Here is a 23,140-nt window from a genome sequence, read left to right on the forward strand (position 1 = left end):
CTGAATAAACAACAAGAAGAATTTTTTTAAAAAAGGCTATATCTGTCTTTTACCTGTAAGAGGGGGAGTGGACGTGCCCAGATGGAGGGGGAAGCGTCTGCCCATTTGACTGGTCCTGTCTAGGTACCAGTCTTTGAGAAGCAAACACTCACTTCAACTCATGACACGCATTCTCTCCACGGGTTAACCTTTGGAGGGCTCTGATGGCCCTCCAAGGACAGGAGAGTGTGCACTGGGCACGTCCACATGCCCTAGGGGAGCTCATCCCCTTGCACCACATCTATTCAGTTGTTCCCCAAAGTTAGGGTGGGTAGCACTGCTGTGTGTTTCCTATCTGTTAGTATATGATTTCAGGTTGTGTTTGTGCATTTGGTGGAGCTACTGTTTCAAAAAACACTGGGAAAATTCCGTTCAGAGCAGAAAGAGAAGTTTCCCAGAATCCCAAGTTACCCGTTTTGCCTATCCCCTCCTCCAACTTTGGGATCATGTGATCATGACCGGGAGTTGACTCTGCCCCTCAGCAATCGAAAAGGTACTTTCCCCCCGCTTTTCCCCTACTTTTTAAAAAATTCTAGCAAGTGAACCGCAGCACGCAGAGAGCTGAGAGTAGGCTCAAAATGACCCCAACCCATGACTCTCTAAGCACAAGAAGTTTCAGAAAGATAGCTTAAGAAACAACACAGTTATCCCCTATTCTTTTCCGCAATGCAATCCTATGGGCAAAAATTTTCAAAATGGCGATCGGATCGGTCCGCGGAAAGAGAAGCGCTTCTCCTATGGGCGCTTCTCTTCGCCATGCTTCTAGGGGTCCCCGGTCCGCTTCTACTCCGCCTCTGGGCAAGGCGGAGCAGGCCAATTCGCTTCTGATTCTCCGCTTCTAATCGGAGCGGAGCACATGCATAACCCTTTCCCCTGCTTTTCTGCTGCAATCCCACCCCTGACTCCCCACCAAAAACAAGCTGCTTGTTATGTGGGTTCTGCACACGTAATGTTAGGAATTTTTACGAATATATGGGTTCCAGACACATATTTTTAGGAATAAATATGGTCCAGACGGTCCAGACGCAGTACACAGTTGGTTGCAGAAGAGGGTTTTCTTCCCCCTTGCTCCAAATTGAGTGGAATTGGAACAGATGTATATCATCATGTAACTTGTACTCCACCATCTTCGCTAACTTATTTGTGGCATTGCTTGTTTAGGAATGTGACTCCTAGCAATCTAAGAGCAAGATCCATTTAATGCTTGTGTTGAATCTGGCCACTGGTAATTTTGTTTTAGTAGTAGTAACAGTTGAGGTGGTCTCGGTAATCCATTAAACAGCTGCTGGAAAGGATTCAAGTATCTTTCATTAAACTAATGAAAATCACTAGTCTGATATAAAAAGAGTTCCAATTTTGAAACCCAACCTCATGGCCCAGGACCATCAGCTTTCATTTTGCCTTGGTACAATTACAAGACATGCATACTTCTTAAATAAGATACATTTTAGGGCTTATGAGTGAATGTTTTAGGTTAAAAGTGAATGTTGGTGATTCTTTAAATACAAGCTGATTCTTACATAGCCAACTACTCGCCGTGTAAAGTAGTTAGACATGCCTACCAACCCCAACACTAACACTATTAACTTCTGACAAAATGGTGACAATTGCTAAGTAGAAGTGGTAAAGCGAAGGTAGAAAGAATCAAGCTCAAGTTGTCGAAAGCCTTTAGAAGAATTTCATTGCCTTTATCTTAAGGGAGCTGAAAGATAAGTGGTTATGGTGTCATTTTGCAACCCCATGCTATGCGGAGAACTTGATGATCCATCAAAGCTGTCTTTGCTTTTCTGCTCGATTTTAAACAGTCATCAGTGGTAACTTTAAACTGTTCATTCCTTATAATGATAGTCACAAGGTTTTATTTTGCAAACTGCACATTATTTCAAGAAAAGATGAGCTTATACCCCCAAATTTGAATCCATACTTTCCTTGAATCTGTGGGATTTTAAGGAATACCAATCTAAATCTGATATTTTAAAAGTAGCACAGAGTCTTAAAAGGGACAGAACAAAATGACCAAATCTGGAGAAATGAGAAATTCTAATGAAGATACTAGGAGTGGATTCCATTTTTAACTTGAGCTGATGCCATATGTAAATGTTGGGCACTGGTGTTGGAAAATCAGTAGCAGTAGTAGAGAAGCAGCAGAGCTGGTGCTTAATCCATCATGAGGGCCTTCCTTCATCTTCTGCATCAACACATTGGTTTCCTACTTCGAATGAGCTTACTAGGAAATCCCAGGGCCATGTACAGTCATTTTGGCTTCCAACCAGCAGGTTTCAGCTCTGCTCCCATAGGCAATGTCCCTCCCACCACAATCTTCACTCTGAGACCTACCACAGGCAGTACTGGCTCCTGTTTTCTTTGGGGGGGAGGGGCTGGACCAAGAGTTTTCTGGTAGACCCCCTATGTCAGAATGTGGTGTCAGAATTCTCTGAGCAGCATTTAGCCAGCCCTTTAATTTTCTACAATGCCCCAGGGCACTGCTAGGTTGCGACCATTGTTGGAAATTAGTAGGATGGCTAGATCCAGCAGGCATCAGTGCTTGGCTCCTCCAGGGTGCCCAGGCCTTGGCAGCTGCCCAAGAATGCCCATTGTTGACACCCACCCTGAGAGAAGGGCTAGATCTACACTAGTACTTTTTTTATTGGTACTGAATTGCACTGACTTTATTTTAATATTGCATTTATATCCCACCTTTTTTCCTCCAAGGAACCCAAGGTGGCGTACATAATCCTCCTCTTCTCCATTTTATCCTCACAACAACCACCCTGTGAGGTGGGTTGGGCTGGGAGTCTATGACTGGCCCAAAGTCACCCAGTGGGTTTCCATGGCCAAGTAGGGACTAGAACCCTGATTCCCAGTCAAACACTTTAGCCACTACACCACACTGATAACTGTTGGGGCACATTACACATCCCCTATACCATTTTTCTAGTTTTATTTCTCACTTTTTATTCTGTATTACCCAAAATACAGCAGCAGATGCCATTGTGTGTGCTACATAAGAGGAATTTAATGTTACTTACCATGATGGGATCATATTGATATGACATGAGGTGTAGATCTGGCCCAGGTCTCTAGAAGTACATCTGAATCCTACCTCATGGAGGCAACAGCTTATTTCTTGTTCTTGACAGACACCATATTGAGTGATGCAGTCGGCAGGACTGGTTCCCCATTTCTGGATATGTAGCAAAGACAAGAGGGATCTGCAGCAATGCTTTGCAGTGTGGAGAACTGCTGTTTAGGATTCCAGCTGCTCCATTCCGATCCCTCTTCCTCCATCCCTGTGTGCTTTTCCACTGCCTTCCCAGTCAGCATCCCACCACTACTGAGCCTACTCAGCTCTCATTGGGCTGTTTTGTGGGTTTCCCCACCCATATGTGGTTTCTTTCTAAATATTGTTTTGTACTTTGACAAACCTTGGGGTTCCCGCAAGCCTACTTCCATCTTCTGCATGGATGGTGCCATTTTGGCTTCATATAAGCTACAGCACTCACAACCGGAATGTTGGAAATAAGAGGACATTTCATTTCATTTCATTTCTTACATTTCTCTACCACCCAATAGACAAAGCCCTCTGGGCGGTTTACAAAGAAATGATGCCTGATGGAACTCATGCAGGTCCCCATGTTTCCAGTTCTGTGCTACATCAGCTGTACAAGTATGCCTTTAGATACCACTTCTTGGTATAGCTCACAAAGGTGGGATTGAGAGCCAGACCAAAAAGAACAACACAGCCCAATTAATCTGGGCTATATCGGAGTTGCAAAAGACCAAATAATGATGGATAGAGGACCTGGATTGGTCTTGAGGTTTCCTACACCTTCTATAGAAGATACCATCTCTATGAAATACATGACAATTCCATTTCACACAGCCTTAAAACATTTTTTTGTTATGACCTTATTACTAATCCATGTCCCTTAATGCACTAGTGCAACCTAGCACCCTCCAGATGCATTGGATTACAGCCTCCATCATCCACAGCGTGAGGGCAATGCCTGTGGATGATGGAGGTTGTAGTCCAATGCACCTAGAGTGATCATTATTCAACTTCTTTGATTTCCCAAAGTGGCTCCTGCTGAAAGCTTAGTTTCACAGTGGCACCAACTCCTCGTTTTAGTGGTGGCTACTTGGATTAGACTGAAGTGTCTGCGTCTGATAAGTTGGAGGATTGTTCGAGAAAAACCAAAAACAAAATCCAGTTTTGTGCTTTTAAGATGAATACATCCCAAAATTAGCCGCATGAAACTTTGAGCCTTGTTATTGCTTTCATTTCTTTTTCATTTCTTTTTTTTTATTATTTCTTTGGCTCTGGTGCACATTACCTCAAACCAAGCCTCATACATGTGTTTTCCAGTTTAACCGATATTTTCCAGCATTAGTTTATAATAACCACATGGAAGACTTTCACATCGGCAGAGTTCCTGTTAACTATTTAATTCAATGAACTGAGATGGCAGAAAGCACTTAGTGACACCTGCGCAATGTGCATTGAAACAGGCAGCGCATATTTTCAGTAGTTCAGCACGGAAACGTTTCTGCAATATAACGTTCAGCACGGAAACGTTTCTGTAATATTTCTCCTTTCCAAAACCTTCACATTTTCCTTTGGCTGATACTCTATTCAAAAAACAGCAAATTAACATAAAATCCACACACTACAAGAGAATAGGATTTGCCCCTTTTGTTCCGATGTGGTAAGGCCGATGTGTGCATGGAAGTAGGCTCATAACGTAAGAGTATAAGAAGAACCACACTAAATAGGCCTGGGTTAGACCACAGGCCTATTTAGCCCAGCATTCTGCTTGTCAAGCAGGATGTGAGAGCAACAGCACCTTTCCCTTCATCTCCCCAGCAACTGGCATACGGAGCCATACTGCCCCTAATACTGGAGGGAAATATCACCATCATGACTAGCTGTCGTTGATAGCCTTGTCCTCCAGGAATCTAGAGCTGAATCTTCTCCATGAATCCACAGGTATCTACTGCCGGATTCAGACGTGCAGATGCAGTACAGAGTTCTCATGTCTGGGTCTGTGCACATAGAAGGATAGCTGAATCCATCAGTTTCAGTTTCTCCCAGTTTCTCATTTTTTCCCAATCTTAAGTATAGTTAATTTCAAACTTTGAGAATTTAACCAGACTTAAGTTTGGTTTTTCACATAGGTAGATTGTAGGCTATTTTCTTATAACTTAGATAGGCATAGCTAGATTGTAGGTTATTAACTTAGCATAAACCAGTTTAATTAGCAGGTTTATAGACAGTAAGGGAATCTAGAGGTTAGTTCTTCCAGGAGAAGGGAAGGAGTAGTAAATTCCCCCTCTTCCTAGAGGGAGGAAGAGAAGAATTATTCTTCCAGGGGGCTCAGGACTGAAAGTTTAAAGTCTTATTGTATCTTTTTCAACAGGAAGGGGATGGTGAAGAAATAAACAATTTGAGATGCTTTTAGTTAACTGTAGCAGTCTCCACAGACTACTTGGCTGAGACTCCAAATGTCCTTTCCTTTTCCTTTTGCAAGTGTGTGGGAGTAGGAATGTCTAAAATGACTGGAGTGTTGCATGTTCAACTGGCATTTTGTGCAATCCAATCCATACCTCTCTGGCTACTGTGTGGATTGGGACACAGCTATCCTGTGGTCCCCAGAAATGTATATTTTAGGATGAAATGAGTATAAAAAGATGTATTTAAGTGCAGATTTAAATATTAAATTTGAGGACAATTAAACAAAAATCACATAGCAATACTGAAATGGGATTGAACAGATTTATGAATGAACACATGTGAAAATGACACGAGAAGAACAGGAAATAGGCTGATCTATCAGTTCCTAGTTGCATCTGTAAGAAAGAGGGGGGAGAGGGAGAGCTTGCTTGTGTAAAGAAAAGGAAATCAGTACAGTATTAAGAACAACACTGTTCTTTTATAAAAAACTGCCTATGCTTTATTATCACACCCCTATTGTGTATGCATCACTAGAGTATGCCTAGTACCATAAGTTTAAAAGTGTATACCATATGGGAAATTTGGAAAAGGATGACATTCATGAACAATAGGGATGGCAGACCATGAAGAACAGTTTTGCTTTGGTAGGAGTAGGTTCATCTCTCTAGGCTTTGTGTAAAATTTATTTATTTATTTATTTATTTATTTATTACATTTTTATTAGGGATGTGCTCCGCTCCGATTAGGAGCGTAGAAGCAGTAGCGGATTGGCCTGCTCCGCCTTACCCAGAGGCGGAGTAGGAGCGGACCGCGGACCCCCTAGAAGCAAGGCGAAGGGAAGCGACCATTTTTCGGAGCTCCGAGTTCAGGTGGAGCGCTCCGGTCGCCATCTTGAAAACATTTCGCCATAGGATTGCATTGCGGCAAATAATCGCGCATAACTACGTTGTTTTTGAAGCTATCGTTCTGGAAATTCTTGTGCACAGAGAGTCGTGGATGGGGGTCATTTTGAGACCACTCTCAACTTTCTGCGTTGTCTGGGTCGCGTGCTATATTTTTGTGAAAATCGGGTCAACCGCGCGGCTCAAACTGCGTTTTCGGCTTTTCGCCCATAGGATTGCATTGAGGGAAAGAATCGGGGATAACTGGGGGGGGGTTTAAGCTATCGTTCTGGAAATTCTTGTGCACAGAGAGTCGTGGATGGGGGTCATTTTGAGACCACTCTCAACTTTCTGCATCGTACGGGTCACGGGCTATATTTTTGTGAAAATCGGGTCAACCGCGCGGCTCAAACTGCGTTTTCGGCTTTTCGCCCATAGGATTGCATTGAGGGAAAGAATCGGGGATAACTGGGGGGGGGTTTAAGCTATCGTTCTGAAAATTCTTGTGCACAGAGAGTCGTGGATGGGGGTCATTTTGAGACCACTCTCAACTTTCTGCATCGTACGGGTCGCGGGCTAGACGTTTTTAAAAAATCGGCGGGAAAAATACCTTTTTCAAAGGGCTGAGGGGCAGAGTCAGCTCCCGGTCATGATGATCCCAAAGTTGGAGGAGGGCATAGGCAAAACAGGTAACTTGGGATTCTGGGAAACTTCTCTTTCTTCATCTGAACGGGCTTTTCCCCGTGTTTTTTAACACAGTAGCCCCACCAAATGCACAAACACAACCTGAAATCATATACTAAGCCAAGAATAAGAGATAGAAACACAGCACTGCTCCCCACCCTAACCTTGGGGAACAACTGAATCGATGTGGTGCAAGGGCATCTCATCGTGGACGTGCCCCCACTCTCTCCTGCACTGGAAGGCCATTAGAGCCTTCCAAAGAGAGTAAAACGGTGGAGCAATGCCTATCATGAGTTGAAGTGAATGGTCACTTTTCAGTGGTGGAGCAATGCCTGTTCTGAGTCGAAGTGAGCGTTTTACTTCTTCTCAGAGCTGTGGCTGTCAGTGTCTTGAACTGGCAGCTACTTCTCCCTCCCCCGGGCACGTCCCCCTATTGCTGGTAAAAGACAGATATAGCCTTTTAAAAAAAGTTCTTCTTGTTGTTTATTGAGCAACACTGCTGCTTTTAATTCCACCCCTCCTTTGTTTATTGATTGATTTATTCCATTTTATATGCATTACTGGCTTATCCTTGGCTCACTTCCTTATGCCCCCAGAAATGCCAGCTGCATGCCTGCCTGCCTTCCCTCCCTCCTCCCCTGCCCACCTCGCAGGGATGTTGTGTGTGGGGTGCCCGATTTTCAAAAATTCGCCAAAAATCAGGGGATGATGGGATTGCTTTGAAACTTGGCATGCGTGTGTATATCCCCATGAGGTGTCATGGTGCCAAACATGAGGTTTCTAACTTGAACAGAAAAAGAGTTGTATAATTTTTTAGCTTTCAATGCAAGCCTAGGGGGGGGGGAAACGGAGCTCCGGATCCGGATCCAGAGCTCCGGGCGGAGCGGAGCGGAAGTGGGCGGAGCGGGGGCGGGGCGGAGCGGCCCGATCCGGAAAATGGCGGATCTGCAAGTGAAGCGGAGCGGGGGGTCTGTGCACACCCCTAATTTTTATACCGCCCAATAGCTGAAGCTCTCTGGGCGGTTCACAAAAATTAAAATCATGAAGAGCACCTATTTTGAATTCGATTTACTTTGCTGTTTACTTTGGATTATTGTATTATGTAGATTCTGAACCTAAAAATCCTCCGGGGGAATAGTTCAAGAGCTGCAAAAGTTAATCAATCAGGAGAGATCCAGAAGGGGAATTTTGGACGATGTTATATAGGTTGCTTTTTTTCTCCCAACACTTCCTATGGAAATTATTCCCAGATTTGCAATTTAATTTTGCATATGGACACATTTTCCTATTGCCAAATTGCATGTGGTTTTATCTTGAAGAGGGAGCCCAATCCGATACTTGCTTCAGAGCGATATTGACCTGAGTACGGAACCCAGAAGCAATACACCACAATGCAAAGCCATTGTATTTCTCCCCCTGAAGGCCTAATCTTGCAATGTGCTGAGATCCCCTGATCTCCTACTAAGTCAGCACTCAGCACATTTTGGAACAAGGGCTGTAACTCTTTCCACCCACCCTCCTCCTCCCGACTCAATTGTGCATAGCAATCAATTGTTAAAATAAAGTTGATTCCAAGCCCACCCCTTACTGTCACCTTTACAGACCTGTTCCTTGGGATCACAACTATTTATGTTTTATCACATTTTCACGTGCAAAATGTGTGGCAATGTTTTCCCTTGGAGTTTTCAGGATCAGATTGATGAAGCAGAGTTCAAAGCCAGACATACAGCAAAAGAGACAAAGGTTTAGTAATGAGCTTGAAATTTACAAAACACAGAAGCAAATATGGCTTTAATACATGATGTGACCCTTTATAAGGCTTGAAATTACTCTTCAAAAATCATTCTGGCTCGACTTCAGAGCACAGTGTATTGTGGGATACCACAGATTGACTTTGAGTAGTGGGTTGGTATTGCAGGAATTTTTTAATTTCCTGTAACTCACAACAATTCTCTTCCAGTTAGACCTTAAAAATGATCCTGCTGCAGTCCATTTTTGAATGGGATGTAAGTCAGTTCAGATTCATGCCACGCACAGATGCAAAATCTAGACGAACTAAAACCTTAAATATGACATTATACACTTATTAAATCAAAATTTCAAAGTCTAGGATATTAACCATCATTTTAAGATGGTTCACTTTTTTAAAAAGTGAAGTAGAATAAAAAGTAGCTGAAGCTGCATTCACAGAGGGAGGAATAATCTGATGCAACAAATAACCAGTAAAGTTTAACTGATTCTTCAAACATATTTTCCAAAAACCTGAAAATGTGTCTGATTTGCATGTCATAATCAGACATTCATCCAACATAGACTTCTTTTACTGTGAAAGTGATAATAGTTTTTGAGGACTGTAATAAAATGTATAATACTTAACACTACTGAGATCGCCATTTAAAATCATTTCTTCTTTGTTAATAGCGGGGGACTTATAGTAGCTCAGATCTAACATTGCTTTTCCTCTCATGCAAGGGTGGGGATTCCCCCCTCCATCAGTAGCCTCCGACATCCAGTGAGGTGGTGCAGCCAGGACTCCCCCACGCCCAAAAAAAGCTGGAGGGGGGGGGAATGGATTTTTCCATGAAAAATGTATTGTTCCCTGTTGTAATGGAAAGTAATTTGGGATGGGCAATTAAAACCACTTACAGATATTTTAAAATACATTCAGCAGTACAAAAATCTATTAAATAAATAAAGCATAAATAAAACTCAATAACTTTAAAGATCTTTTAGTGAAAATGAAAACTGCTGGAAATGGTTTGTTGGTAAGGTTAAGGGATGTACAGACTGTGTAAAATCTGTTCTGTCTGTGTTTTGCAGATCATCTGGCGCCTGTCATTCCGACATCTGCCAAGAGACAGAATTGGTTTCCCCCCACCCAGTTTCCTAATTTGCGCTAATTCACATGTGCGCAAATGTGAAAATTTCCTCTAAATGTGCATGTTCACGCTATAGTCTATGGGGGAAATGTGCATTTTGGGCTGTTGTGTGTGTGTGTGTTTTAAAAAAATTGCATATCTTTTTATGACAAAATTTGCACAAAATTCCTGAAGGTTAGGAAGATCTAAGTCCGTGAACTCTGCTTGACAAGGGAAAAGCCGGCCCACTGTGGAATCTGTGGGTTGGATTCATAAAAATCTGAACTCATTTAGTTCTGTTGCAGGTTTCTCTGACATCCTTAGTAAGTATGAATGGTATTGCCATGCTGGCAAATTCTTCCACATTTTTTCCTCCGTTCGCATTCAATTTGTTAAAAAGGAAATTGCTTTTAAAAAGAAATTCAAAGGAGAATATTTTGGAGAAATTTGCTTGGGTTGTTTCTGGGGATGTTGTGCTGACTTTATTTATGGGCATTTATTTATGGGCATATAGATGGGGCGATATCCCAGGGATCGTCTGGGGATCGTCCCTGTGCATCCACATGACACACAGGGAATCCCAGGGGCAAGGAGGGATGATCCCTCCCTTTCCCTGGGATAGCCGGGACGGCTTTAATCCCAACTTTTGCTCCAGTCTCAGGATCGTCCCAAGACCGTGGGACATGTGGGCAGCCACCCTGGTTTCTTCCTGGCTCCTCCGAGTAAACATGAGGAGCCAGGAACCAGGCATGGAGCTCCGTGCCCATTGGCGGTGGGAGGGGGGAGCGGTGTCTTTTTTTAAAAAAACCATACCTACCTTTTGTGATCGTGCGCTCGTGCACTCAATTTCAATAAAAAAGCCCCCCCCCCAAAAAAATGGTGGGTGCGACATCCTCTTCCTCCCGGGACATCACGCGCCGTGTGTAGACTGAGGAGGAGAATCTCATGATCACCATATCACAAGATCCTCCCCTTCCAATCCCGAGGTGTAGACATGCCCTATGAGGTGGCCAAGAGGAGTGTGCACAAGTCTCGTCTTTCATTGTACAGTTGTCTCTCCTGCTGCCTTAGTTTCCTACAAACTCAATTAAAGCCCAGAGGAAGTCATCATGAGAAAATTCCTCCCATATGTTTTTTCCTCCAGATCAGGAAGCAGAGGCAGCCTGGGAGAATGCAGAACAATGGAAAGAGGTGTAATAGAAAGAAAAAGAAACACACAGCACCCTCTGCCACCTTGCAGTAATTTGGTAAGCTCACAGACTCCACTAAAAGAAATTCAAAATAAATTATAAAATACCCTCTCAGAATGATATTGTTCTCAGAAAAGTACAGAGATATGTCTTTTCTTATCCCCTTGAAATAAAATGCCACTTTGCAGAATTTTCTCATTAAAAAAAAAAAAATCTTTGTTTTTTGGTGGGGTGACCACCTTCCTTGCCTTCCTGCCCTCACAATGCCCTGGAATGATGGTAGGAATGGGGCATTGTGGAGGATGTAAAATGTGGGGCCAGGCTCCCAACACTTGGAAACATCCTTAGGAAAAAAGAAAGGCGCTGCGCTTCAACCCCTCCCAATGGTGAGCCCTACCTGTAAAAACATGTTTGGAGAATTTCTCCTCCCCCTGGAGAAATTCAGTGAAATGGTGTTCCCTAATTTATCACTCCCAAAATAGGGGGGAGAATTTCAAGAGTCCATTTGTGCACAGCTCTAATTAATATAGGTGCCTGAGTTCTTGGACTCTCCTTGGGGGCTTAGCTATGGAGACCATCATGATGACTGCCTATACTTCCAAATTTACCAGTACACCACTATCCATATCAATCCCAAGAGTCTCCTGATCTTAGGAGCAATGCTTAGGGGAGGGGAAGGTGGGAAAGTCCTGTTCCGTGAAAGGAACTCTGTTCCATTCAAAGAAGAGAACTTAGGATCCAAGTCAAAGTCTTTAAAAAAGAGTCACCACAATGTAAAGAAGAAATACACACCCACCCACACCTTTATCTGGACAGCAGACTGCAAATCTGTGCCCTCTTTTTTGGGTGATATATAAGTATCCATTTCAGTTGCTATGGAAGGGCAGGGGGGAGAACACATACACCATCTTGTGCTCCTACACACATACGCCATCATTCATGCTGAGCATTTTGCTACAAAACAATAACGTGTAGAGTTCTCGGGTTCAGCGCTGTCTAGGTACAATGAAAATGAAAGGACTTTAGAAGCCTAACTTCACATAGTCCTACAGAATACTAACACCTACCTCCCCAGCTAGCTTCACATACATTTTACTACCTCAGGCAGAGCAGTAAATGGCATCACCCTCCACCCCTCTGCTTATCCCTACAACTCAAGATGTGTACTGAGGCATACACTTCTACAAGTTCTTCTTCCCTTCTGGCAGTAGGAAGACAACAATGACAAAGCCAGTAACTAAAAGAAATGCTGCCCTTTTACAACACCCCAAATCATCTGCCTGAGGTGGCTGTATCACTCTGCCCAATGGTAGGGCTGGACCTGTGGTTGACAAGGATCAGGTAGCAGGTGGTGGGATAGACCTCTGTCTTGTAGCCTCAGAGAGAGGTGCTGCCAGTCAGAGTAAACAAGATTGCTCTATATAAGCATATGGTCTGAACTGGTCTTGCTATGAAATGTGAAGCAAGAATTAGATGTAGCTTTGCCCCCCACCCGCCTTCCCCAGTGATTGATGTGATTATGAAATTCAAAAGAAATTAAAATTAATGTGAAATAAGACAATCAAACATAGGGAGAACACAATAGCACATAGCAACAACACAGTAAAACACAGAATTGTATCGTTGAAGTATTTTAAAACTCCATAACAAGAAATGACACCTGGCAACTTAGCAGTAACAGACATCTCGCAGCAAAGGGGATTCTGTATAAAAGGACTCTAGCTAAACTATTAAATGTTCCTTTTTTTACATTTCCACCCAGAATGGGTAGGAATCTATACTTCTAGGAATCTGGAAGGTGAGTTATGGGTTGGGTTTTGCAGAAATGATATAGAACAAACAGTGCTTATTAAATATTAAGGTAACTTTATTTTATATACTCCTGGAAAATTTTTCTTTTAGAATAACACATGAATGATTGAAAGTTAAACTGACTAAGCAGGCTAGAATCCTTCAAAAACAGCCCATAGTTAAAGTCACAGAAAGAACTGAAGCTGAGCCAGTGACAAAACTTTAATAAGCAGGCAACATTTTATAACATTTGCGCCAGTAACAGAAATATCCAAATGCTTTGAAATGAACAGGAATGTAATGGAATCATAAAGATTTTCTTTTATTTTCCTGGAAAGCAGCAAGTAAGTCATTTGAAGATTTTCATGGTCATTTTCTATTGGACAGCTCAGCTCTTTACCGGAATCATACTCTTCCACACTGAAATAGCCCAAATAGACAAAAGTTCCATGGTCTTTGCCCTTTTAGAGCAAAGTTTGCCCTGAAACTTGATCAATTTCAGATTGGTCATGTAGGGAAGGTCACATGAAAAGCCCCACCCATGTTCTCAGCAGCTGGTAGGCCCCCATTCTGTCCAACATGACTCTTCCAAACAGAAGGAGGACTTTGGGCACAACCTTCACATTTTCAAGACACCCCAGAATGCACACCTAAACAGGCTCTTTGGATCACATTCTTTATGCCCATTGATGTTTTGTAATTCACACTTTTCCTACGCAGCTTGTCTTCAATCACCAGCAATTTTTCTGATGGATCATCTTTCATATTCTTTCTGAGGAGGCTTCCTCAACATGTCAGAATTCCCCTCCTACCTCATAGACCCAATCTAAGGTCTTAGGCATCATAAAATGAACTGCAATTGCTGCTTCCGTTATTGTATCTCACAGTTGCTTTTCAGGGGTGGTGACGGAATTACTATGTACATGTCTTTACTGATGTGCACCATTCAAAATGGAAGTGTTACTAACTGACCCATGATGTCCCTTACCTATATTTTGCCAAATCACCCATTAGGGCCTTCATCCTGGCCATTGTTGTCCCCTTCCTTTATGATCAAAGCATAACGTGTGCATATCTGCCCATTCAACACCCTCTCTTTTCTTCATTATTGCAGCCTTCTCCCTGCTTCTTTAATATTTTTAAAACACAATTTGTGCACATCCACCTATTCACCGTAGGAAACTCACTAATGAATTTCATCTGCTACTTCTCTCCCTTCTTTTTAGCAGTATTTGGTTGTAGGTTATTTTTTGATGACAAAAATGCTCCAGTCCCATAAATATGTGAAGGTTACTCCTCTACCTTTTTTCACATTGCATCACAATTATTTCAGGGCACAAACTGCTGGGAAATTGAATTGATGCAGTGCCCTTGGTGCATCTATTCTTGCAATTGCACCTATTATTTAAACCCCATCAACAGCATTGAGCTTCCAGTTCTGACAGAAGTACATGTATATGTACGTTAAAGTTAGGGTGGGGACAACAGAGGAAAAACTAAAAGGAAAAATGCAAAATGTGTGCTCATTTAGATCAGGCCTGGACAATAAGTGGCATGCAGGCCACATGCAGCCTCCCCTAGCCTTATGCGCACCACCACCACCACCACCACCAACAACAACAACAACAACAACACAACTGCCAAATTTGCCACTGCACTGCTGGCCTTTTTGGGTCACAATCATGGTTTGCCACCAAAATTGGGCAGCAAATAACCATTTGGTTTGCTGCTGTTGCTGCTGAAATTTGGTGGGTGTGCTCTGGAGGTGCAGCCCCAAAGGGGTTCCGCTGGGTTGAATTTGGGCCCTGGTGACCACAGTTTCCTTATTCAGACCCACTTTAACATGCCCATGATGCCAGGTTATGAATTCCTTTATAAACCTCTGGAGAGACAAACCATCTGTTACAAATAAAAAGGAAGCAACATTTATGCAATTGGTAACGTGTAAGAAGAGCTAGTACATAACATTCTGTTTATACAATTCCCATGATGTCTTCCCCAGAATCATTGACAGCAGATCTATCTTCTTTATAAGCCTTAAAATAACAGTGTGGTTGCATACAGTTTAAATGGCTTCACAGAAAACACATATGACAAAGATAAGCATCATAAAATGTAGCTTAAATAGGCATTTTCAAAGCACAAGTGCCACCTTTTTACTGGGATCATCTAGAGTTTATGCATGAAACTGCACTTCTGCTAATGTGAATTTATTTCTTAACATCTAGGCAGTTTTCTAACTTTATGAGTTAAAATAGAGTTTTTTAAATTTGAAGGAGGCTGGGTTTGGGACAACATTGGTGAGGTCTGGTGAGCGTCATAGGTCAGTGGTAGAGCACATGCTTTGCATGCATAAGGTCCCAGGTTCAATCCTCAGTAGGGGCCTACTGCCAAGACACCTCTGGATTGGCTCCTCCTTTTCACTATTGCAACCTGTTTCTTCCCCTGCTTCACACTCTGGCCAAGACAAATGATTGTGGTGGTGTGAAGGAGGCGCAGTAGATGCCCCTGCCTCTGGCTCTCTGCCTGCCAAGCAAGCAACGATAAGGAAGAGGATGTGGAAGAGGATGTGGATAAGGAAGAGGATGTGCAGCTGAAGATAATTTTGGTGAGATGGAAGAATTACTTAGAGAGGGGGCCAATTTAGGGTGTCTTGCCCAAGGGCCCTCAAAAACCAGGCAAAGTCTAGCATCAGCTACAGAAGCAGGTGGATCCATGGCAGAGGCCTTTGGCGCTTGTGAACTGCTGATGAGAGGAAGAACTGTATGGAAGAGATTATCAGTACTGCAGCTGTGATAGAAGGGTCTAGGGGAGCGCTCGAGGAAGGGTCTAGGGGAGCACTCCTCCCCAACAATATTTGAGGTGGGGTGGGGATGGCAAGGGCTGCTGTGAGGAAAGCCTATATGGAACTGTAGGCCTTCTGAAATGCCACATCATTCATACATTGTATTTTGTTTTCACTAAATAAGGGCACAACCCTATGCATTTTTAGACAGAAAAAAGTCCAACTCTCAGAATTCCCCAGCCAACATGTGGTGAGTTGTAGGGCTTTTTTCTATCTAAACATGCATAGAATTACATTTTAGGTTCTCCATACTACAAGAGTGGTGGTGGTGGTAGTAACAGCCGTAGCACTTGCATGGGCTGGGCCCTTAAATGCCTGGACAATAATCAAATGTTTGTGTTTCTCATAGGGATGGATGAATCTGTCATCTTCCGCTTCTTTCAGTTTCTCAGTATTCCAATCTTAACTTTGGTTCATAATGAACACTGAGATTTTTGTTTTCTATCCTAAATTTGGTTTTATTATCCTTTGAGAATTTTGTTAATGTGTACACATTTTTGAGTACCCTTTTCCAAATACATACATTTTTGTACAAATTACTTTCACAGTAGTGCAAGTAATTTTCCTGATATAGCACATTTGGAATATTAGTTTCACTAATATAAAGCATTTTATGTGTATTATTTGGTTGGAGAACTCCACTGCAATAGGCAAAGAAGTGTAAACTTTGAAGAACAACTGAGTTTTGGTTCACAGATTGGTTCAAAAGTGTAAAATTAGGTACGTTGCAAACTGAATTAATTTCTGCCCCATCCCTAGCCTCCCAGCAAGTTACTGTAGCTGATCGTACCTCCCACTTGAGTCCCAGGCCACCATTTTGCAAGGCTACAAGGTTGCTAAGCAACCACACTATGTACAATGTCTGCCTCAACACCATGGGCAAGGGTAGCAGCAGGAAAGGGATATGTCAGCAGTGGAACTGTTACATGGCTTGTCATGAGAAAGGGAGTCATTGTTGGACTTTAGGGTGGCAGGAGGGAGAGAAATGATTGGACATCATAGGCCTAGAAGGAGGAAGCAAGTATGGGGCAGGGGCATCCTCTTCAGTGCATCCAAACCATGTATCTGGCCCCATTTCCATCATGTGGAATCAATACACCCACATTACTTGCACACTACATCTGTGCTAACATGTCATTCCATTTATTTATTTATTAAAACATTTGCATCCCACCCTATATCACAAGGATGTTAGGGCGGCCTACAGATAAAATCATATATGTCATTATGGAAAGCTTTTGCCATTTGTCATTATGGAAAGGTTTCTATAGGCACACATAGCGCTGAAACAGAGCAACACGTAAAACTAACACTGACACTTTTGTGATGGAAAGGAAGTTGTTCTAAAGAGCCTCCAGTAAAAAGCTAACATCGTCTGGCCCCCACTTTGAGGATTTTATCTGCTGTCTTGAAACAAGGCTCATTATAGCCCAAACATGCCTGACCATTTTCTCTCTTTCATGACTTCAGCAAGTCCCTAATGAAATCATCACAGCAAAACCTAGGCAAAAGGGCAGCTAAATGGTATCAGCTCGGAGACGGGGAATCGATATTATATGAAACAATGTGAGCGCTGGATTTTGCTGTAAGGAATGACCTCTCAATCTGGGGCTGTTATTGTAAATAGGGGATCAGCTTTCTGCAGCTTTGTTGAGAAGGGCTAAAAAAAGGACAAAAGGCTGGAGGCCAAAGCCGAAGTGCAGATGTTAAATGCAAACAAAATCAGAACTTGAAGCATGACCAATTTAATGCCTGTCCTAACTTGTACATGAGATATCCACTTGCAGGCTGTCCAGAGAGAGTCTGTGACTTTGCCTTCCTGCAACGCGCTGCCATTTTCTTTTGATCTTTCCATAGCAGGAGCCAGACGCTACTGTTTCCTAGCTGCAATTTGTGCAGACGCAGATTATGTCTTCCTTAATGCAGGCAGGCAGGTGATGTACGCTGAAGTGTCCATTCATTTGATAGTTAACCCCACCCACCCCTGTCATCCCTGTGAAAATAAAATGACATGATTGTCTATGCGAGCAGAGAACAGCACAGGAGACAACTTCTTAGATGCTGGAGCCTCCAGTGGACAGTTGTTCGCCCATTTCAATTTACACAGCTGGCTGTCATGTCCCAAAGACGATGCCTTAGGACTCTGAGGCACGGAAAGTAAATTACTATCTCATTCCAAACAACATCATTTCCCTTTGCTCTGGGCTAAATTTGAGGTATGTTAATACAACAATGTTAGGAAATCAGTCTTGCTTCTGTTGGCACAACATTTAACCTGTGTCGAGATGCCAAATGCATTGAAACAGTAGGAGCAAACTTTTCTTGAACAAGGAGAGAGATGTAATACACATAACTGATGAGGCTCTTCCATTTCTGAGAGATCAAAAATAAAACAGCGAAGTCAGAGAGAAAAGGCATCTTAAGAGTTCAAATGGAAACAGCACATGCTATTTGGGGGAAAACATACACAACAAAACCCAAATGAGGACACTGACTGAAAAGAGTGCAATTATCTGGAAGAGTAATTTATATTAACAACATTGCTTTTCATCATTCATATTCATAAGGGTTTCCCCTCCCCGCAAAGTGTACAATACCAGAAATGTTTTATTTAATATCTCCAGGTTAAAGATTTACTTGCCAATAACTTTCCTAATAGCTATGGCTGTTCATCACTGTGCATTACTGTATGTACAGTAATCATGTACAGAACCGAGTCTCTGGAGCAGGAATTTAGTTTATTGAGAAATGCAGCTTTCATTTCCCCAATGAAGAAGATATGGCAAGGCAGTCTTCCAGCCCTCATAGCTGTAGTTAGTTGGACATACAAAAATGTTGGATGATTTAAAATAAGGATTGGGGAGAAATAAATTTGGTTTGTATTTTGGGGAACTTTGTTTTTTGGTTGTTGTTTTTTGTAATTATAGAGTAAGAATAAATATTGTTACATATCTTTGCTGTGGAGAAAATCGGAAGCCCATTTAAAGTTTGTAGGCTTTTTGTTGTTGTTGCGGTGTTGGTGTTGGCTTGTTTGTTTGTGTTTTTGAAACAATAAAACATTTAAATAGTATGCATGTATCTCATTTCACACTTTTGAACTAATACACAAACTGGAACTTAGTTATTTACACTTTCCTGAATTTTGCAATGGAATTTTCCAATCAAAATATGTGTACCAAAAATGTATATTGGTGGGGAAAGTGTATATTCGTGAAAATAATGTTTAGAACTGCATTATATTAGCAATAATTATCAGCAAAAATGTACATTAGACATAAGAGTGTACAAAAATGCACATATTAGGAGAAATACACACAACAATACAAAGGGATTTTCATGCAGACGTTTAAAAATCTTGACATTTGAGATAATCTGAATGTGAGATTGGAAAAATTAGAAATTGAAAGAAACCTAAATTGGCGGATTCATCCTTCGCTAAAACAGATAAAAAAACTGAAGAACAGAGTTGCTAGATTAGTCCAATGGCATTCTGTGTAGTCCAGCATCCTACCTCCCACCATGGCCAACCAGATACCTATGGGAAGCCCACAAGCACAACATGAGGTAGTAGCCCTCTCATGCTGTAGTTTGCCCTAGAAGTGGGTATAGCACTGGGCTGCCTGTGTACTATGTGAGCATATTTTTGCTTGCACTTGCATAAACATTTTTTTCACAGGCATTCCAGATGCAGATATGAGATTTGATTTTAGCACTATATCTATAGTTGAAATCCTTGCTTCCCACCCATTTACTTGTCTCTGTTGTACCCTGCAGAAAACACACACACACACACACACACACACACAGAGAGAGAGAGAGAGAGAGAGAGAGAGAGAGAGAGAGAGAGAGAGAGAGCTTTGCACTGAATAAGCATAAAACATTAGATACAAGCCAGTGGAATATATATCAAGGATTATCAACAATTGCAATGGAATAATCTGACTGTGAATTCATTATCACTGAGGATACTTGCACACACTGAGTTTATAAATTTGATAATGCTTAGTTTATGAGTTTGATTACTGAGCTAAATTACAGCTCATACTCATCATTATCTCAATTAATGCATGCTTTACCACTGTGCTGAAAATAACTAAACTCACAATCAAATGCTAATCAAATAAACTTCACATAACCGCTGGCTATTATATCTGAAAACTCATACCATGGTCCTGGAAGAATAGAGACGAGCAAATATAGACATTAGTCCTCATCCAGCAGTAGAAAAAGACTTTCTCGATGCAATTGTGTTACAGTGAGTGCCAAACTAGATGTTTTGGTAAATGTGACTTCATATTTGTGTGCTTGTTTCTTTACAAAAGCCAGCTGCTCCCCCAATATTAATCCAAATTGTAGCGGATTCAATAATTTCTTTCCACCCTGTGAGCCTTATGACATCCTGCCCCCCCGTCCCACAATCCAATCAGAATAATCACCATGAGGATGCAACCTGAATAGGCAACACCACATTGACTGGATTATTCTACCCAAAACCTTGTAATAGCTTTTGTATTTCCTCAATATGGTTTCATGAGCTTATCTTAAACCAGTATGAGCAGAACCTTGGACAGTGGTCGGTGGGTTTAAAAATAAGATTCTCCAATATAGTGCTCCTGGACACTTCTCTTGGCACCCATCAGGCTCCTTGCTGCTCCTGATTTTTATTCTATTTCTTACGATTTTTAAAATTAATTATTTTTAACTAGGAGGCTGGCATGCTGCAAAGTGAAAGGCTGCCTTCCAGCACCATCTTTATTGGGGTGCAAAAGAGTGGTTTTGTGTTTTGAAGCTCAGACCCCACCACTGCCTTGTATGTAGGTTTTGTGGTTTTTTTGCAATTTTTGTTTTCATCTCATCAGTTTGCGTTCTGAGAAATGTGTGTTTTGGGACTGGCCACGTCCACCATGGCAGCCATTTTATGAGGGCACTCACAACACTCTCTCAAAATTCCAAATATGCCCACTGACCTAACATGTTTAAGAACCCCTGGCTTAAACTAAAGGGAGATAGGTAAGAGTCAAGAGGGTTGAATTCAGGATGTGCAGAGTGAACTTATTCTCCCATTCAGTTAGCTTACTGTTTTTCTTTTCTGACTGTTCTCACATTTGTACCCCACACCTTCTATCCTAGAACTCAAGACTGTGGGCATGGGATGATGCCATTTTATCTTCAACACAGCCTGTGACACAAGTTAGGCTGAGAGACAATGGCTGGCCCCAAGTCACCCAGTGTACTTCATTTAATCTTTTATACCTCACAATTTATTCTTTCTTCCCAGAATGCAACCTGTGCTGTTTATCTTAAAAAGGAAGGCGGAAATACTACGCTCCACATGTGTAGCTATATGTGCAGGAGGTTGCAACGCTGCCACTCCTCTCCCTGTTGTACATGTACTTTGGATTGTGTCCAGTGTTAGTCTAACTGAAGTCCTGTTCATGTCAATGAATCTACCTTAGGTAGAACTAAAGCTGGACACAACCTTTTATTTCCAGTTTCTAAAAATTACTTCTAACTCCAAGAAGGTCAAAACCTGAACCCAGGTACAAAGCCAAGATGTGGTCTACTAGAAAATCAACAGGTTCACTTTTTAAAATTATGCCCCAGAGAAGTGCATAAGAAGCAGAGACAAAGGAGGAGTGATAACAGTTCAGGACCTGAAGGAAACACTCTCCAGGAACATATTCCACTCATGTTCAACTTCATATGTTTGTCATCTCCGCACACCACCCCTATATGCAAGAAAACAAAGTCAAATGTTCCCATTAACTTAGATGTCCATCTAGCTAAATACTTGGAAAATATACACTCATCTTTTGTTTACAAGCAAAGCAGGAAATTATTGAAGATATTCATCAGCTGTAAAGTGAAACCCAGATTTCCTGAGATCAACCAGGATTACAGTTCATGCAGAAAATTAGATATGATAGCTAAAGCACAAAAAGCTTTAAAAGGTATTAGTCATCCTTTATTGTCCTGTCAAATTTGATCACCTATTCAGATTATTCCTTACACTTGATATAGGTAGTAACATTTTAAAATATTGTTGTTAGTGGCACCACGTTTCCAATCACTTTTTGCTGAATACAATAGCAACTAATTACTTAAATGGGGCTTAAAACCTTTTATTTGACTGCTTTAATGTGTCACACAGTGATTATGAAATCAGTTAGCACTTTCTATTCATGTGTACTTTGATATTACATCATGATTAGCATTGCTTGGGAATCATTCTTTTCAATCCCCAGAACATGTGGTTCCACCAGTATTTTCACCCCATCTCCTCTTCGTACCTTTGCAATCTTCTCAGATGGAAAAGCAAAAGAGATGCAGTACATACAAAAGTAACGGGGATTTTGATTTTTGACATGCCACATTCCTTGTTCAGTTAGTTTTGCCTTGTTTGGCAAAGGATCTACAAAAGCAGAACAGTGCTATTCTTTACCAAATCTACTATAAATATAGCAAAAAGGTGCTCCATTACTACTTTAGGCCACGGTTGCAGAACCTTCATCAGCTCAAGGGCTGAATTTCATTTTGGAGAAACTCTCAGGGCCCATGTTCTAGTGGGAGGCAGGACTGAAGGCGAAAGTAGTGTGGCCCAAACTGAAAATGACAGCATATTTTAAAGCAAAGCCTTTGCAGAGGCATTTCAACTTTTTTTAGAATGGGAAAGAAACTGCACAAACGTGGGAAACCGTCAAATGACTGGAGGTTCAGGGAAAGAGAGTAAGGCCAGGGGAAGGGGACATGGACATCTGGAGAACCCAGAGGGCTATATTGGGACCCCTGGATTTGCTCCCCCAGACTGAGTTTCTGCAATCCAGCTTTAGGCCCAGTTTTCAAGCTCTTTAGAAAGGGGACCAGTATGATATGATATATATTGTGGAATTCATCAGTGCTTCTTCCTGACTTAGAAGTAATCTTGCTCTTTATTCCTTTTTGATAAGGTGTTTCCAATCATTTCACTGTCAGATTCCTTATGGGATAGCCTGGCCACAGTGCTACAGAAATTAGTAACTTCAAGACTGGATTATTGCAATGCACTCTATGTGGGGTTGCCCTTAAGACTTCTCTGGAAACTGGAACAAGTGCAGAATGCAGCAGCTCAGCTGTTGTCAGGAACTGCCTCTTTTCAGCATGCAACTCCTTTGCTGAGGGAACTGCACTGGTTGTCTATTTACTACTGGGGCCAGGTTTAAGGTTTCGGTACTAGTGTACAAAGCCCTAAACAACTTGGGATGAGAATACCTGAGAGAGCATCTTCACCCTTGTCACTGAGATCATCGGAGGGCATGCTCCTTGTGGTTCCACAGGGACCTTGGCCTGATTGGAGTCCATCTGGACAAGACCCTTCAATAAGATGGACTCCTTTCTATGGAACTTCCTGCTTGTGGAGGTCA

Source organism: Elgaria multicarinata, chromosome 8 (genome assembly GCF_023053635.1).
Source record: "Elgaria multicarinata webbii isolate HBS135686 ecotype San Diego chromosome 8, rElgMul1.1.pri, whole genome shotgun sequence".
Lineage (NCBI taxonomy): Eukaryota > Metazoa > Chordata > Lepidosauria > Squamata > Anguidae > Elgaria > Elgaria multicarinata.